General features: G+C 35.4%; 1 long non-coding RNA gene across 1 annotated transcript; it reads left to right on the forward strand.

Annotated features, from left to right (window-relative positions):
* Positions 1-2,073: 2,073 nt before the first annotated feature.
* On the forward strand, positions 2,074-2,370 carry LOC142228636 (uncharacterized). The gene is made up of 2 exons (XR_012720226.1): positions 2,074-2,123; positions 2,186-2,370. It is a non-coding gene; the product is annotated as an uncharacterized LOC142228636 (long non-coding RNA).
* The last annotated feature ends 11,126 nt before the right edge of the window (positions 2,371-13,496 follow it).

Here is a 13,496-nt window from a genome sequence, read left to right on the forward strand (position 1 = left end):
TAAATACGACCGTAATGTCAGGCAGGCCGAGTCTTATGGACCATCCACCATGTTTCGTAATACAGTAAGTTCTACTAAAGACAAGGTATCTTAAAACCTCTTAACATTGCCTTAATGTACGTGGAGGTAGATTAAATATTTATATAAGCTAAATCAGTTCTTGATCGGTTAACATAAAATTTCCAATTTCGATTGGATCGTATGAAATATCCCCCTGCGGAAGCGCAGGAAACCAAATATGGAAATTGCTTAGGCCACCGGATGTGATAAAATTGTCTCCTCCAGAAGGATCGTGGGCTACACCTAAATGTGGTCCGCAATACCATCCGACCTACATAAATAGTAGCTACTTGTACAAAGTATCCCGTGGAATAGTGGGGTATTTGACCCCCAAACTGGTATTAATTCAAGGGAACAACCGATTTACATGAAATTTGGCAAAACGTTTGCTCTTGTTTATAGTAGTATCTCTGTCAATTTTCAAAGAGATCGTGTCAGGTATATATATAGCGTCCGTATATATAATCGTTCGATTTGAGCTTATATCCCATATTACTCAGCCAATTTTTTGAAATTTTGAACAAACAGTTTTTTTGAGTGGCAAGCACCCTCCCCATATGTACAGGGTGGCTGACATGTAATACAACAAGTGCTATACTTTTTAATTTTATTTTTCAAAAGCAAGGGAAAACAAACTATAGTAACCATGTAGAGATAAAACTGCACATATACAAAAAAAAAATAATTGAAAAAGGTTCATAATCTTAAATTAAAATCTATTTTATTTAAATTTAGTACACGAATCTTTGAAATGTTCGTGCCTCTATCAAAGTTATAGGACCTTAAAATAAGGCCAATTTCACTTAATATAAAGAAGAAAAAAAATGATTTAAGTGAATAATCTTTTAATTAACTGTGATATTGAACCCTTGTATTAAAGAGGCTAATACTTATTTGGAAAATAGACTAATACTTATTTGGAAGATTTTGCATTTTTTGTTAAAAATTTATTTGAAAATAAGAAAACATTTGTTGCATTAAAATGTATTTTACAATTTGGATTTTAATTCGAAATTTATTTATAGCTGTATACCTGTGTTGATATATCGCAAAACGTGAACGAAAATTCAATAAATGAGACCTATATCCAAGCTTTAAATTCACAGAGCCTAGATCTAGAGCTAGTTAGCTTCCAAAAAAGTGACTTTATATTAAAAAACAATATCTCAGACTCAATAACGAAATCCTTAAAAATATTAAAAAGATTTGAAGTCAAATAAATTTTTCTGTGTGTATGCTCTCACAACAACATTACAAAACTGTATTATAACAACAAAAACTAATATAGAAGATAAAGAGAAATATCACGATCAAAACAAACGTATAAAGTAAAACCAATGGAAAATATGTGGGTACATTGATCTACAACTAACTATATGTCCAACTTAATCCCAAAAATAAGTAAATTTTAAGACATCGCCAGAAACGCTGTTTCGAATACAAAACTTCACTTTTCTACTGCCTTTTTTGGTTCCTATGATGGACGGTATAAAGATATATTCTATTTTAAATACACTGGAAGGCGGGGAGGAATACTAATTTCCAAATTTCTGGCAAATGGATGAGAATGCTCTAAAACTAAAATCAAGAACTATATCTAACTATAAATCATCTTGCGAAATAACAGCAAATTCTAGTTTTGAGGCAAATCGGATTAAAACCGTGTCCTGTTAAAAATGTTGATACAAATGTTTGTTTGATGATTATATAAAAAAAACTACATTTTCGTTCTTATAACAACAATGTAGGTCCTTCTTTTTCCAATTCCCAAAGAAGGCGCAGAATAATGTTTACGGGCATTTTTTAGAAAGGAAGTGCAAGGCATTTTAGCATGCATGATAGGAGAAGGCATATGGGAAGGTGTTAAGGATCCCAAAATCATGGGTTAGGAAGGCATGATTTTTGCGGTACTTCGCAATTTTCCCGCTGGGATGTTGAAAAACAAACGGTAAAAACTTCAACAGAAAACTTGTCTGATGGGAAACCTTAACAACATTTACGTTCTTTTCGCTGAAGAGTGCACAGGCTCATTACAGTTTCGTTGTGTATAATAAACATAGATGGTGGGTGAGTTGGTGTTTTTTGTATATTCGCAAGAAATTTAGTGTAAATTTTTAATCTTTAGCGAAAATGCCACGGGGAAGTGAACTTTCAGATGAAGAAGGCGGAACAATTACCGTAATGAACCTTGGTTGCAAAAATAAATTGGATAAATGGACACGGCGATACGATTATCATTTTTTGGTCTTAGAAATTAGAGGCTTGTTTTCTTAAGTGAAAGTCACACTATATGATTATTAAATTACTTAATTTATAAATTAATATTATTTCCTACTGTACGAATATATAAATCCTATTCCAAAGATCTTAACAAAAAATAATACACTACCAATGACTACATTCAAATACAATAATTGGTTGGGTTTCATTAATATAACGTTTGTGTTCATTTATACAACGTTCGCCTTTCGTTCATACAATGAAAAAACTGGGTTCATACAATGAATGATTTTCGTTCATATAACGTATAAGCTGCATCCATACAATGAATAAATTTCATTCATACAACGAATAATATTCGTTAATACAACGAAAGGGCTACGTAACAGCAACGTAATTATTCGTTAATACTACGATATGTACTCCATAAAGGGTTTCGTAACTATAACGTAAAATTACGTTGTTATAACGAAATGCTACGTTGGCTGACTTTTAATGAAGAATTTCGTTAATACAACGTAGAAATTCATCGTATTAACGAAACTTTTTCTACCAGTGTATATCCTACAAAATAGTTACATTTCATAAAATTTGAAAATGTTACCATCAATGACCCAATCTTAAACTTCATATGGCGCTAAAAATATTGTTGTAATCTTGAACTTAATTTTTTTACTTAAAACTACAAAATTTTCATTCAAGTGAAAAAAATAATTATGTCTAATAAATTTTATTTATTTTTGTGATATCGGGGTTTGTATTACAGTTTAGTTAAAATTTATTTTGTATTTTTATTGATAGTTTGTTCTTCAATCACGTTTTTTGTTTTTATTTCTGCTTCAAACCATTGCGTTGACTAAACTACAAGAGTAGCTTAACCAACAGAGGAAAAGTATATTCGTCAAATTTATTTGGGCAAAGCACTATATACTGCAAGATCGTTGGACAGCCATTGCCACGTTCCTCATCAGCATCCTCCAGTTGCAGCAAAAAGATCATCCAATTATCAGAATAAATTCGGTTAATTCACTAAACGCAATATAAGTTACACTCGAAGCTCCTGAAAAAATTTTTTCGATAGTCGGCTTTGCCTAAAATAAATTATGTACCAATATTCACTTTTCCTTTGGCAAAGCCAAATCATCAATTTGAATGCCGTTGGCTGGGGTTATCTTAAGCGTGCTTCCTCCAGCCAACTGCACTCAAATCGACAATTTGACTTTTGCAAAGGAAAAGTGAATATTTGTACAAAATTTACTGCTGTATATACTTGTTTGAACAAGGTGACATGCACAAAAATCGTTCCATATACAAATATGGGGCGTGATTTGGTGCTACGAAACTCGTCCATATCATATGTCGCTCGGATTCCGAGTCGATCAGTATCTTCAATTCATATTTTTTGTGGCAACATTTCCACGCATATTGAACCTATTATATTTGATATACTAAAGTTCTGGCTAAATGCATCTTACTCCATATACTGAAAAAAATTTTGAGACCAAAGATTTCTTGTCCTTAAAATACGACTGCGAATTTGGCTTAGCGGGGAGGACGCATTTCTCTGATATAAAGTTGGCTTTCTTGTCCGAAAGTCGATGAACTTTGAAGTCGTTTTGTCCTTATAGTTAAATGATTAAACTTAAAAATGTTTATGCTTATATTAATGAAAATTTTGTTCGACTAAGGTCAACATAGCTTTACTAATTCTAAAAAATTCTTCAGAGTGAATGAAATTGTCTTTAAATTTGTTTACGTTTTGTATCTGAACTACAAAGCACAAAAGCGTTCAAAAATAAGAGATGTTTTTCAAAAATGTATTTCCTTGAAACGTAGCATAATTTCTACTTGCAGTTGAGTCTGAATTTGAAAATGTAAGATGTCGTTAGCAAGTTTTTAAAGGACATAAGGAAAAAAACAGAAAAACGTATAAGTTAAAATTAGTTTGTTAGTACCAAGTACGTAAAACTCAATAAGATCTGTTCAATTCTCTAATTCTTTGGTTCGAAATATATACCAAAATCATTAGTGTACAGACAATCTCTTTGGGACCGGGCCAGCTTTGTATTCAGTGTATATTTGCCACCTCCGTCCGTCCGTCCGTCTGTTGAAATCACGCTAACTTCTGAACGAAACAAGCTATCGACTTGAAACTTGGCACAAGTAGTCGTTATCGATGTAGGTCGGATGGTATTGAAAATGGGCCATATCGGTCCACTTTTACGTATAGCCCCCATATAAAGGGACCCTCAGATTTGGCTTGTGGAGCCTCTAACAGAAGCATATTTCATCCGATCCGGCTGAAATTTAGTACATGGTGTTGGTATATGGTCTCATTCAAAAATTGGTCCACATCGGTCCATAATTATATATAGCCCCCATATAAACCGATCCCCAGATTTGGCTTGCGGAGCCTAAAAGAGAAGCAAATTTCATCCGATCCGGCTGAAATTTGGTACATGGTATTGGTATATGATCTCTAACAACCATGCATAAATTGGTCCACATCGGTCCATAATTATATATAGCCCCCATATAAACCCATCCCCAGATTTGGCTTGCGGAGCCTCAAAGAGAAGAAAATTTCATCCGATCCGGCTGAAATTTTGTACATGGTATTGGTATATGATCTCTAACAACCATGCATAAATTGGTCCACATCGGTCCATAATTATATATAGCCCCCATATAAACCGATCCCCAGATTTGGCTTGTGGAGCCTCTAAGAGAAGCATATTTCATCCGATCTGGCTGAAATTTGGTACATGGTGTTGGTATATGGTCTCTAACAATCATGCGAAAATTGGTCCACATCGGTTCATAATTATATATAACCCCCATATAAACCGATCCCCACATTTGGCTTGCGGAGCCTCAAAGAGAAGCAAATTTTATCCGATCCGGCTGAAATATAGTACATGATGTTGGTATATGGTCTCGAACAACCATGCAAAAATTGGTCCACATCGGTTCATAATTATATATAGCCTCCATATAAACCGATCCCCAGATTTGGCTTGCGAAGTCTCCAAGAGAAGCAAATTTAATCCAAGCCGGTTGTAATTTGGAACATGGTGTTAGTATATGATCTTTAACAACCGTGCCAGAATTGGTCCATATCGGTAAATAATTATATATAGCCCCAATATAAAACGTTCTCCAGATTTGACCTCCGGAGCCTCTTGGAGAAGCAAAATTCATCCGATCCGGTTCAAATTAGGAACGTGGTGTTAGTATATGGTCGCTAACAACCATACCAAAATTGGTCCAATCACACAAAAATTGGTCCATATCGGTTCATTATCATGGTTGCCACTAGAGCCAAAAATAATCTACCAATATTTTATTTCTATAGAAAATTTTGTCAAAATTTTATTTCTATAGAACATTTTGTTCTAACAAAATTTTATTTTAGTAGAAAATTTTGTCAAAATTTTATGTCTAATTTGTCAAACTAAATTATATACGTATTGGATCGATCTTTTTTGATTTAATATATATCACATATGGACTTACAAACAATTTAGAAGATGGTGTTAGGAGGTTTTAAGATACCTTGCCATCGGCAAGCGTTACCGCAACTTAAGTAATTCGATTGTGGATGGCAGTGTTTAGAAGAAGTTTCTACGCAATCCATGATGGAGGGTACATAAGCTTCGGCCTGGCCGAACTTACGGCCGTATATACTTGTTCTGTAATACAATGTTGAAGAAATTATTCAATTTTATAAATTTGTTACATTTCCTTTCGCCAGGAGAGGGAATCGAACCGAGGACCATACAATTTGTAAGCCAACACACTACCCACTGGGCCACGTTGCTGTTATTGTGATCAGTACACATATATCGTTATAAGTTATATTTATATAGCATAGTTTGCGGCGGGGATCGGTTTATATGGGGTCTATATATAATTATGAACCGATATGGACCAATTTTTGCATGGTTATTAGAGACCATATACCAACATCATGTACCAAATTTCAGCCGGATCGGATGAAATTTGCTTCTCTTTGAGGCTCCGCAAGCCAAATCTGGGGATCGGTTTATATGGGGGCTATATATAATTATAAACCGATGTGGACCAATTTTTGCATGGTAGTTAAAGACAATATACCAACACCATGTACCAAATTTTAGCCAGATCGGATGAAATATGCTTCTCTTAGAGGCTCCGCAATCTGAGGGTCCGTTTATATGGGGGCTATACGTAAAAGTGGACCGATATGGCCCATTTGCAATACCATCCGACCTACATCAATAACAACTAATTATGCCAAGTTTCAAGTCGACAGCTTCATTCGTTCAGAAGTTAGCGTGATTTCAACAGACGGACGGACATGCTTAGATAAGACTCAGAATTTCACCACGACCCACAATATATAGCATTTTCACTTCCAATGAAACCTTTTTCAAATCAAATGAAACCTTTTCCAAATCAATTGAAATCTTTTTCAAACCAAATGAAACCTTTTTCAAATCACGTTGTATGAATGAAAATCATTCATTGTATGAACCCAGTTTTTTCATTGTATGAATGAAAGCGAACGTTGTATAAATGAACACAAACGTTGTATTAATGAACCAATTAGTGCATTTGAGTGTAGTCATTCGTAGTGAATTTGTTTTTTTGTTAAGATCTTTGAAATATGGTTAATATACAGTAGGAAATAATATTTACGGATAAATTAAGTAATTTAATAATCATATATTTTGACTTTCACTTATGAAAAAACGCCTCTTATTTCTAAGACCAAAAATGATAATAGTATCGCCGTGTCCATTTATCCAATTTTTCTGCAACCAAGGTTCATTACGGTAATTGTTCCGCCTTCTTCATTTGAAAGTTCACTTCCCCGGGGCATTTTCACTAAAGACTAAAAATATACACTAAATTTTTTGCGAATATACAAAAAAACATATACGCTACAGACGTATTAGAGAGAGTATAGAGATACATTGTATAGAGAAAGAGTAAGGAGAGGCAGATATACTCAAACTCCCATTCGTATTATTAATGAACGTATTTCATTAATATGACGAAATATAACAATTTAAAATTTATTTTTTAACGATCCATATCATTATATTAACGATCGCTTTCGTTTTATAATTGAAATTTTCAATTCCAGTTTCGGAGTATATAAAACGACTGTTTTAAGGGCTAAGAGTTTCCAAAAGTTACCCTCTATGTGCAAATGATTAATATAATAATTTCATCTTGGAAAAATTTTTTATACTAATTCTTGAAAAAATTACAAAGTTAATATTCGTAATATTAACGAAACATGTTTCATTAATATAACGAAAAACCAAAACACAAAATTGTCTTTTAACGATTGATTTCGTTGTATTAACGATCACTTATGTTCTTATAACGAAAAATTTCGTAATATTAACGAAAAATAATCAACGAAGCCCGTTCGTTAATAGTACGAAACATTTTTCTACCAGTGTAGGTACGAATCGGTAATGTCGTTAAGTTAATTCTTACTACAAATTTTTTTTCCATACAAAATTTTTTCTTAGTAAATTGTCCACATTTCGTAGTAAGATTTTTATATTGCCCATGTATTTTTATAATAGAATCAACGATGCATTAACTACTGTGTTGGAAATTCATTTAAGGAAAAATCCTTTCCATTTCGTAGTTAGTGAACTAAACAACATTTACTGCATTTTTATAAGTTTTCCTTTAGCCAAGTTAATTTTCGTTGTGGTTACGAAAAATGAACTATATTACAGTAAATTTGTTGAACTATGTGAAAGTTAAAATGGTCCTTAAATTTACAAGACACTTTTTTTCTGTGTGGTTTATGTGTATGTATATGTTTACTTTTGTAAATTGTAAATTTATATATGTTTACATTCACACATATTATCTTTATGAAACATTCATGTCCCAAACATAATATATTATATTATATTAACATAAGTGCCCCTAACATTTAATGCTAGTTTAGGAACATTACATTTTTGCATTTTATATATTGAGTTTAAAACATTGTACCCGAAACACATTTTGTTTTTATCGGAACATTTGAAAAGCATATTTTTGTTACAGTGTACGAACACCCCGAAAAAAGTCAATCATTAAACTGATCACTAGACAAGAGAGACAATTTAAATTGATTATCTTTAGTTTTTTTTGGGAAAGTTTCAAAGCCCAAATTACTTTTCCATATGCAAATTATGTTTCCAAAATTTTATGACTTGAATGTGGGTAAAAATTCATGATGTTTGTTGTGGTGTTTTCTTTTCTTGTAAAAAAAGCGCACAGTTGTGAAAATTGTGTCACGCAAAATTTTAAAAATGCGCATTCTGTACAGAAAAATGAAGGCAAATCACTTTTTCAGAATAGAAAATAACACTAGTTAATTTAATCTATTATAAAAAAAAAACGCATATAAGAATGTTTAGGAAAACAACATTGGAAAATTGTCTCATACACTGAAAAAAAAGCATACTCGGTTCCAAAGATTTTGTCTTTACTTTAAAAAATTTGGTATTGATTCCGAGCCAAAGAAGCGGAGAATACAAGTAAGGATACTTTTAAGACACAATTCTCTTTTAAATTTAGGTTTTGTGTACTTGCTTCTGGGAAGCAAATTTTAATTTTTCGCTTTCTCAGCTTTTTTTCTTCATATGCTATCAAAGTCCTTTAAAACCAAGTTAACGGCAACTTTATTTTCCAAATTAGGACTCGACTTCCAGTAGAAATTATGCTATGTTTGAAGTAAAAAACTTCTTTAAAATAAAGTTTTGAAAAACATGTCCTATATTTGAACGATTTTTTGCTTTGTAGTCAAGATGCAAAAAGACAACAAATTTAAAGACAATTTCATTAAATTTAAAGAATTTTTCTGAATTATTAAAGTCAAGTTGACCTTAGCCTATAAATTTTTTCTTTCATGTTAAGATACCCATTTTTAAGTCAAATCACTTAACTATAAGGACAATACGACATCATTGAAAAGTTTATCGACTTTTGGACAAGGAAAATAACTTTATTTTAGAGAAATGCGTCTTCTATGCTAAGCAAAATTTGTATTCGTATTTTAAAGACATGAAATCTTTGACCTCACGGCAATATTTTTTTCAGTGTATAAGAAAACTTTTAGAAGAATAAAAGTGATAAAAGAACACTTTGACAAACACGCCAGACGACAATGCTGTTACCAATATATTCTATAAGAACATTTGGTAAAGCGTCTGTGTTCTTCTACAACAATGGATTTCTATTCTTTTTTGGTGAGTGAAATGAAAGAACAGGAATCGATCGAAGGGGGAAGACAATGCACTGAAAAACTATTGTCGTGAGGTCAAAGATTTCATGTCTTTAAAATACGAATGCAAATTTTGCTTAGCATACACGCAAAAAAATAATTCTTTCCTCCTAAACGAAATTTTAGACAAGGTTAGGTTAGGTTAAAGTGGCAGCCCGATTAAGATTCAGGCTCACTTAGACTATTCAGTCCATTGTGATACCACATTAACTAAAAGTACCTATTACATATGGGCACTTCTAGTTTTAACCGTTGAACCTTCTCGATTATTTTCTTCTGTTGAACCAACCAGATTGTTAAAAAAAAACATTAGCAGACTGCTTAAGTTAACGTTTTCCAGGTCCGCCAGTAATCTGAAGCTATATGCCCCTAAAATTTGCTTACGCCTTACACAAAATGCAGGACACTCACACAAGAGGTGTTTTATTGATTCCTTTTCCTCCGCATCATGACAGCTCATACAATAGTCATTATACTTCACACCAATAGTTTTTGCAAAATCGCCTATCAGGCAGCGACCCGTTATAGCAGATATCAGGAGTGAAATCTGGCGTCTCGAGAACACTAGCATATCTAGTGTGCGGTTTAAGTTTAAATGGGGCCATATTTGCTTGGTGTCGTTACAACCCTTACAATTCTCCCATCGAACACTTGCCATCATGACAGCCTTCTCACGCAGTAAGAGCTTGCAGGTAGCCATAGGCACGCCAACAGATTGTAGTTCCCCTGGAATATGTAAGGTAGTTCCTAGCCTTGCTAGCTCATCTGCTTCGCAGTTCCCCGGTATGTTCCTGTGGCCAGGCACCCATATTAGGTGAATATTGTGCTGCTCAGCCATCTCATTGAGAGATTTGTGGCAGTCGATGGCCGTTTTCGAGTTGAGGAACACAGAGTCCAAGGATTTTATTGCAGGTTGACTGTCTGAGTATATATTAATGCCAATATTGCGTGGAGCATTACTTCTCAGCAAATTCACCACTTCTCTTATTGCTAATATTTCAGCCTGAAAAACACTACAGTGATCAGGTAATCTTTTCGCTATTCGTAGTTCCAGATGGCATTATTTTGAGGACCGAACTGTGACCGTAACTTTTTTCCGGCCACAGCGATAGCTCGCGCAACCACACAGCCTTGTTGCAGCTGACTGTTTGGCTAAAATGTCTAAAGCAATAGATGCAGTATGACATTAAGGGAGTATGTCTTGCTGAATGCACCTGAGATACACAAGCACGCCATACGCTGAACTTTGTCTAAACTTGTCGGCTGGTGAAGTGCCGGCATCCAGACTACAACACCATATAGCATTATAGGTCTAACCACTGTCGTGTATAGCCAATGTACAATTTTTGGTTTTAGTCCCCACTTTTTCCCTATTGCCTTTTTGCACGAGTAAAAAGCTACCGTTGCTTTCCTCGCCCTTTCTTCAATATTAAGCTTAAAGTTCAGCTTCCTGTCCAAAATAACGCCAAGGTATTTTGCACACTCCCTAAAGGGAATTTAAATACCCCCTACGGAAATGGGCCTAACCGTGGGAGTTTTGCGATCTTTGCAGTACATGACTAGTTCAGTTTTTGCAGGATTTACCCCAAGACCATTATCTTTCGCCCATTTCTCAGTCATCCGGAGGGCTCTCTGTATAATATCTGTAACTGTTGATGGGAATTTTCCCCTGACTGCTAGCGCCACATCATCTGCGTATGCCACCACTTGTATCCTTTCTTTTTCTAGGGAAACCAGAAGGTCGTTTATAGCCACATTCCAAAGAAGAGGTGATAAAACTCCTCCTTGAGGAGTGCCTCTGTTCACATACCTTTGTATGTTTGCTTGTACTAGTGTGGCTGAAATGCGTCTCTTCCTTAGAAGTTCGTCTAACAGCCTAAGTATACCTGGATCAACATTCAGAGTTGTCAGTCCATTTAATATCGAGCTCGGATAGACGTTATTGAACACCCCTTCGATGTCTAGAGACGCCACGATTGTGTATTCTTTGACAGATAGTGAGCTTTCAATAAAGCTGACTAGTTCATGTAATGCGGTCTCAGTAGACCTGCGCTTCGAGTATGCATGTTGTCGTTTCGAGAGCAAACTTGAATCGACGCTAGTTCTAAGATAAATATCTATCATCCTCTCCAGAGTCTTAAGTAAGAATGATTATAAGCTGATTGGTCGGAAATCCTTCGCATTCGAGTGAGAGGCTTTTCCCGCTTTAGGTATGAAAAGGACTTTTGATTGTCGTGAAATATATGCCAAGTTGATACATCCTATATATATCGCCGACAACCAGGGAATAATTCTGTCAGCCACCGCTTGTAACTATCCTCTCAGATTCTTCTTGTAAGCGTCCCAATCCACAGGAGCTCTTGTGGACTTTGCTTTGTTAAAGAGCTTCCTGCACGATTTCCTCATATTACCTAACTCCGTAGACCACCATGGTGGTCGATTTTTCCCCCTTGGCTTCCCTTTAGAGCATGCAGCTTTCAGTGAAATGTTGAAGGCCTTAGTAATCCTCTCCACTGCGTGTTCGATAACTTGCACAGTGCTCATATTTGTCTCTGGTATTTCCGGTATCATCATATTGAACGATTCCCTATACCTATTCCAGTCAGCTTTCCTAACATTTGGCGGAAATATGGTCTTGGTGGTATGAACATCAAATTTGAAACTGATGTAGCGATGATCTGAGAAGCTGTGTTCACTTAAAACATGCCACTCAGATATCATTTCATTCAGTTCTTGCGAGGCCAAGGTGATGTCCAAAACCTCTTGCCTGTTTTTAGTGACAAAGGTTGGGGCCTCTCCCTTGTTGCAAACTACCAGATTAGTACGCAAAATAAACACTACTTCCCCATATACTATGATGCGCTTTCGCATCGCATCCCATAATGAGTTTCGTCTTTGTTTTCAGTGACTCCTCAACTAAGGTCTTAACGGCACATGGAGGCATCTCCCTGTCATGTCCCATATAGACCGAAGATACCCAATATTTGCATTTGGCTATTTCTAAATTGGCAACGACAGTGTCTGCATTGCACATTGAAGGAAGCAGAAACAAGTTAAGCTCGTTTTTAGCAATTATACAGACTCGAATTACATCATTACCAGTAAACAGCAATAGTTTGAACCCCGGAGTACTTAATTCACATATTTTGTTTCTATAAACATATGGTTTTTGAATAAGAACTATGTCTATGTCCCCTTTCATCAGGAGAACTTGTAAGGCAGCACATGAAGCCTTACAATGATGAAGATTTATCTGGAGGATCCGTAGGACCATCGAGATTTTCAACAACCGTCACATCAGCCGCTTCAATCGAGTCATCAAGAATGTCCTCTTCAGAGATATCGGTGACTCTCGCAATAATCATAGGTTCAACTTTGGTGAGTTCTGAGGCAGTAGAAGCCTCCTCACGCATACGGTATCTATCCATGTCTTCAACTTTGGTATCCCCCTCGACTTCGCAAGAGGATCAGCTTACTTCTGATTCAGACAGAGGCTTGTCCATTTCTGAATCCTTTAGCTGATCGTTTTTATACACCTTGATTTGGATATAATGAAAGCCATAACATACACGGCCCTGGGACTTTGCTAGATGTGGCAAAGACTGAGTGTTCAATATAAACACTGCATGCCGTCTTGGCCCATCCACTTCATCCAAACGGCCAACCTCCAATCAGCTGTTGGAAGATCTGGATTGCATTGTTTCAGTCTATTTAAAATAGATTCAGGGTCAGGAGGGTTTGCAGGTATCCACGCATGTGCTCTTGGTCCAGCCGGTATGTCTTTCTTCTCGACTAACTCTAGAGCAGCTCCTTCCCAAACTTCACCAATTAGTATCAGAGCAGCTTTAAAACATTCTATAGACCTCTGGTCCTCAAATGCGACTAGCTTAAATCGTCCTTGATACCAACCAGCCTCTTGGTGTCGAGGATC

Source organism: Haematobia irritans, chromosome 3 (assembly GCF_050003625.1).
Source record: "Haematobia irritans isolate KBUSLIRL chromosome 3, ASM5000362v1, whole genome shotgun sequence".
Classification (NCBI taxonomy): domain Eukaryota; kingdom Metazoa; phylum Arthropoda; class Insecta; order Diptera; family Muscidae; genus Haematobia; species Haematobia irritans.